Here is a 6,272-nt window from a genome sequence, read left to right on the forward strand (position 1 = left end):
ATAATTATTAAATATGTAACTTATATTTCGTACTGAACGCCATTCGAGACTCAAATAACTACCTCAGATGCACAAATTACTCTGTTACCTTGACTACATGTTTCTTAATAATAAAAAAATGTGATGAATGAAAATTATGAAATTGGATTGTGGGGAAAAATTACGTAACAACATGGTTCTTGCTGACTGACAGCCATCCAGAAATTTCTCTCCGGGTGCTCTGGTTTTCTGAGAACCAGTACTGTTCCCTCCGCACACTGTGAGCAGTAAAACTTTGTGTCCTGAATAGCAACATTCTTCTTTTTTTTTTTTTTATAATGGTAATGGCATAAAATAGACCGCGATGGTTTGAATCGCTAGCAGAGTTTGAAAGGAAATATGATTCCGCATTTGGATTTTTCTGTACTCCAACGGACCAATAACGAAGCAATTACAAGCTAGCTGGATTGATATACCCAAGAAACGTCGCAACAAATAATCAAAATCACCTAAACTAGAAAAACAAAACCATACTCTCACCAAACAAACACTTTTCACATTCAAACTTCCTTACTTCCTCTCTGAAAAAAACTATGTTAATACTAACACCAAAACCCAGAAATAAGAGCCCCAAACACGAAGACATAATCAAAAGCTGCGCCAGCTCCTTTGCCGACTATGACGACCGCATCGTCGGCTTCATGGAAGATCTGCCACTTGTCCACTGCGGGCACGACAAGAAGTGTTTGGGGTGCCGGGAAGGGGTTGCCCACCTGACACTGAGAACTGTGCTGAGAGGTTCGGTGGGTGTCATAGGGGAGAGCAGGCTGGGGATGACTGAGAAGGTGGTTTTGTTGGGAGGTAGGGTTTGTGCCGTGAAAAGGTTTAGGAAAGTGAGCTCTGAGAAGCGTGAGTTTGGGAAGAGAATAGAGCACTTGGCTAAAGTGAGTCAGAGAAGTGTGAGTATCTTCTGCCTGTCATTGCTTATTTGTACGCTAAGCGGATCAAGTTTGTTCTCTCTGATTACAAACCTATGGGAAGCCTCGCCGACTTGCTTGCCGGGAATTCGCATACACCTGGAAGTACTTCCTATCATAAGGAAGTACAAAACACTTCTAGTTTTTTTATACTAAACAATACTTTTGTTGATAAATTGACCAAAATATCATATTTCAAATGTCAAAATTGATCAGTTTTTAGTGAGATCAAACCTTCTGCAAATTTAATTTTGTGTGTGACCTCTATAATTGATTGATACGTGTTAAGTTTATGACAATAAAGTTAAGGAGAGTTAAGTTTATTAATACGTGCCAATTAATGATAGAAGCCACAAAGAGACTACACACAAAATGAGTGCAACAAATTTAAACTCGTTTTTAGTATGTTGTTAATATTTGATTGCTAAATCTACCATTATTTGATAACTACGTGGTTGATATGATTTGATCAATTTACCATTTGTGATAAGGTTTCTGATCATTTTAACCTATTTCTCATACTTATAACCATAAGGAGCGTCTTTAATTAGCATGGGTCTAGCTTGATTCTCTGTTGATTGTGACGATCGGTGTGTTGAGATTTAAAACTACAATCTTTCTTCATCGTCGTTATAAAACAAATCCTAAATTTTAACGTCTAAATCTAAACTGTTTTATCCTTAAACTACAAGTGATGACGTTTGAAAGTATTTTTCACCCCTTCCGAAAACGTTTCACAGAAACAAAAGGTTCATATTCAATTTTGCACATACATAAATCTTTGGATAATGCTTGTCTCCTCCCCATGAGGGGACTTACTTGTCCTCTTAGTTACAATTAACTAACATTTACTTTCCGAACTTCACAATCAGAACTATTCATTCTTTTTATCATCAATTAAAGATCATATCTACAAAAATCATGCAATTTTGAAGATCATTTAGTCATTCATACGTATTAAACTAATCAACAATTTTGATAACAAGTAGAATCCTTATGATAAAATATTCATTTGTTTTATGCATATGAATAGTTAAACGATTTTAAAATTAAATAATTCTTTACAAATATGTTGAGACCTAAATCTTTTGAAAAATTATTTCTGCATACACATTTTCTCTTCAAGTACAACCATGTTTATTTAAAAAGAAAAATGGTGTGCAAAAAAAGGAAAAAGATGTGCGCACCGTATTTCGCTCTCTTGAGATCAACTTTGATATTGTCAACCTAAAACTTGTCATTGTGACGCTAGGACATACAAAGTCACATCTGTTTGTACTTATTGATATCTGACTTAGGGCTGGTTTGGTATTGTTGTGCTTTGAAAAAAAGCTGCTTTTGCTGTGCTGTAAGAATAAGCAGTTGTGAAATAAAGCAGTAGAGTGTTTGGTAAACTTTTTTGTGAAAATGCTTTTGAAAAAAAAAAAGCAGTATTAGAGTGTTTGGTAAAATTTTATGTAAAACAGATATGAAAAAAAGCCGGTTTTTCAAAGCTGGGTTTTGTAGCTTCTTGTTTTTGGCTTTTTTTCATCCAAAACTGTGAAAAAAAGCTGAAGCTGAGTGTTTACCAAACACAAAAACAGCTCCCAGCTTTTTTTTATAGCAGCTTTTTTCAGAATCACCTCAGTACCAAACTAAGTCTTAATTATTTTGATTTGACCACAAATCAAGGTGTGAGGCAGCACGGCCACACAACATTGGAATGGAACCAAAGGCTCACCATGGTTGTTCATATCGCACGAGCAATTTCTTTCATCCACAAACGTTTTGGTCCTTCTTTTCATTAATGCCCTTTGTCATTTCCAAACCCTTTGGTCCTGCCAATATGTCTAGCAATATCATCCCAAAAGTTCATATGGCAGGACCAAGGGGCATTAATAAAAAGAAGCACATATTGGCAGAACCAAAGGGTTTGGAGTTTTTTGAGTTTCCTGTGAAGGAAGGGAAGGAGAGGAGGCAAGTGTCAAGGGTTTTGCATATTGCTTTGGCATGTACAAGTGCCAAACCAAGGCTAGGTCATCAATAGAAGAGATAGCTTTTAATATATCGGAGATATTGTAAGTAATGTTAACTAGATTTAATGACAGTGGTTAATGTAAGTCTTTGTTTATGTATAAGGGATCAATGTAAATACCCAAACAAAATTCAGAAAAGACTTAAATGTTAAAATGTCCCTGTGTTATAGTTATTAGGGCAATTTAGTCTCTGTGTTTTCAATTTGGCAAATTTGGTCATTGTGTTTATATTTGTTAGCCAATTAAGGACATTTTCATCTAATTTCTGTAAATTTTTAAAATGTCCCTGTGTTATGGTTATTAGGGCAATTTAGTCTCTGTGTTTTCAATTTGGGCAATTTGGTCATTGTGTTTATATTTGTTAGCCAATTAAGGACATTTTCATCTAATTTTTGTAAATTTTTTTATAAATTATTATAAAATTATTTATTTGATTTAAAATATTTAAAAATGAAATAATAAGAAAAATTATTCTCCTCCCTAACATTACTTCATCTCTTTTCTATGTCACAACCAGTGTTTTAAAAAACTCGACTCGAGGCATGCCTAGGTGGTCTTGGAGGCGGGGCTTCAACATTTTCGCTTCTATTTTGTGGGAGTAGGTGAAATACTCGCCTAGGCTTCGTGGGGCACACCTAGGCGGCTGAGGCACGCCTGAGGCGCACTTGAGGTGTCCCTTTTTCATTTTGAAGTTCAGAAATCTGGAATTCTTTGAATTGCAGAGTTCGCCTAGCGAAGAAGATCAAGACAACTAGGGTTTTTACCTGACTTTTCATTTTTCTAAGTTTCTTATTACTCACTTTGCTGACATTTATTACCCCTCTTTAATGATATTTATTACCCCCACCATCTTCTTTTATCTTCACTTTTCGTTTTTCTATACTTTTTATGACCCCACTTTCCTGACATTTCTTATCTCACTTTGCTGATAATTATTACCTAACCATCCTCCTTTCTGTTCACTTTTTAGTTAAATGTTTTTGTAAAGTATTATATTTTATAATATATATATATATATATATATATAATTTTAGGTCTCGTGAGGCTTTGCCTCATGCCTCAAGGCTTTCGTCTATGCGGGGCTATCCATGAAACACCTCGCTCATACCTTCGCCTTTTAAAACATTTGTCACAACCTTAATCATTTTTCAGATTGGAAGTTTTATCTCTTATATGTGTTATTTCTCATTTATTTGCATTTTTATGTAAAGAGAAAGGGTAATTATATCTCATATAATTTTTCTTATGAATTTTTTAAAAGAGATTGAATGAAATGTCCTTAATTGGCTAAAAAGATAAACACAAGAACTAAATTAGTCAAATCGCAAACACTGGGACTAAATTGGCTATATGACTATAACATAGGGATCATTTTGACATTTAAACCTTCAGAAAATAATACGAGTCACAATAAATTCCTTCTGGAATATTTACTCGTAATAAAGGAAGCCAAGAATTAGATAGGGGAAAAAAAAAAAAAGGAATCATAATGTGATCAACTATATAATTACTGATTTCATTTATATTCCGGTCTCTAATTTGAAATTTGAGTTCTCAACTATTGGTGAACTCCAAATAAATACATAGATACATAAAACAAAAAAGAGCATTGTTCAAAAAAAAAAAAAAAAAAAAAAAAGCAAAAACAAAAGCAGAAGGCTTTTTATATTAGAACCTATAAAATGTTGAATGCACCCCATATTAAAATTTAATATTAAATGGCTTGTTTACCCCCCCCCACAATGCAATGACAATTTTGACCTTATTAGGTTCCAAAAAAAAAAAAAAAAATCTAAATACACCCCAAATCACTTTTAGCGTATTATGTATCTTCTCAACTATTAAAACCCTTCTACCCTCCATTGTTGAACAAAACCCTCCCTAACCAATGAAATTACAAACATGTTGATTGAGAAGAAAAGGATGTTGAAGACTCTTTGAGTCGATCCCGGCTTGAAGAAGAATAAGAAGAAGAAGAAGAAAAAAGAAAAAGAAAAAACAAGGGCTGTTGAAGACACTCTGAGTCAACTCCAACTTGAAGAAGAAAAAAAAGGCTGTTGAAGACTCTCCAACTTTCGTCTACAAGTATAATTGCATTTTTTGTGGGACTGAGAAATGCGGCCATGATTATAATGTTTGTCTAGTCTGCTATAAAGGTCGCCACCCTCGTGGACTTTGCCCATACATGAGGTTTGACCCGAGAAATGTAACTAGTGTTGGCGGGGGCTTTCGATTGGTTTGTTCATTTTGTGGTCAGTATAATAACTCTTGCGGGCATGATAGGTTACATGCTTTTAACGTGTCATGTAGATATTGTGGAGTGGAAGGTCAACACATTTACTTTGAGTGCCCAGTGCGGATACAAAATGAAACCCCTCCCAGGGGACAATATCATCATCTTGAATTGCTAAGGAATTGGGAAGATTGCATTGCATGCAGTTGTTGCATGATTATTAAGCTCATTCGTATGTTATGTCTATTCTTTATTTCCTTGAGTTTTGGCATTGTGTTCGTATGTCATGTCTGTCTTGGAATAAGCTCCGTTGTCGTCATTCATGGGTGTTGGATGAATGGATAAATACTTTGTTCAATTGTTATTTTCTTATGTTTAATAGGGATTTGGTTTGCTTGTACTGCTTGTTTGGAAATAGCTATTACTATAAGCTAGCAGCAGCGCTTGTTGTTGTTGGGATTTCCTAGATGTATATGATCTTGTTCATTGTTTTCAGTATTGTCTTGATTTCGGGCTTTGTCTTGGGTGGAATTTGTATTGACAACTTGTTCCAGTCAAGAACATCATCAAGTGGTACTGCTGTAATTAGTCGAAATTTAGTATAGGGATGCCCTGCATACGTTGCCCCACAACTCTAGGCCTTGCCACTTTTAGATGATTTGAAATCTTTTGGCAAACTAAATGTTCAAATGGATAGATTCAGTCCCTGAAAATTAAAAATGAGTGTTGTAAGATTTGAGAAAGGTGGGGTGTATGTACAAAATATAAGGTGTATATTGAGAATGTAGGGTGTGGGGGTATTATGGGAAAATATGTGGGGTGTATTAAGATAATTTTTTAAGTGAAAAAACAAATGTGAGGTGTCTTAGTATGTGAGGTTTATTCAACAATTTGTGGAGTGTTAATATAATAAGCCAAACAAAATATAGCAAATTCATATTAAATACCAATTTTTTATTTTAAACGATAGATTTGTTAGATTATGTATTAGATTAGGGAACCGACAGAGTTTTAACCCACGCCGTGGTGCAAAGGCAACACTCATTTCCACCACTGTGGTAGAGGACC

The 6,272-nt window shown here is 34.8% G+C and overlaps 1 pseudogene; it reads left to right on the forward strand.

The window, feature by feature from the left end:
- The first annotated feature begins 524 nt into the window (after positions 1-524).
- On the forward strand, positions 525-2,982 carry LOC148696232 (putative LRR receptor-like serine/threonine-protein kinase At4g31250; annotated as a pseudogene).
- The last annotated feature ends 3,290 nt before the right edge of the window (positions 2,983-6,272 follow it).

The sequence above is a fragment of the Pyrus communis genome, chromosome 6, assembly GCF_041283825.1.
Source record: "Pyrus communis isolate YQ-2024b chromosome 6, ASM4128382v1, whole genome shotgun sequence".
Classification (NCBI taxonomy): Eukaryota; Viridiplantae; Streptophyta; class Magnoliopsida; order Rosales; family Rosaceae; genus Pyrus; species Pyrus communis.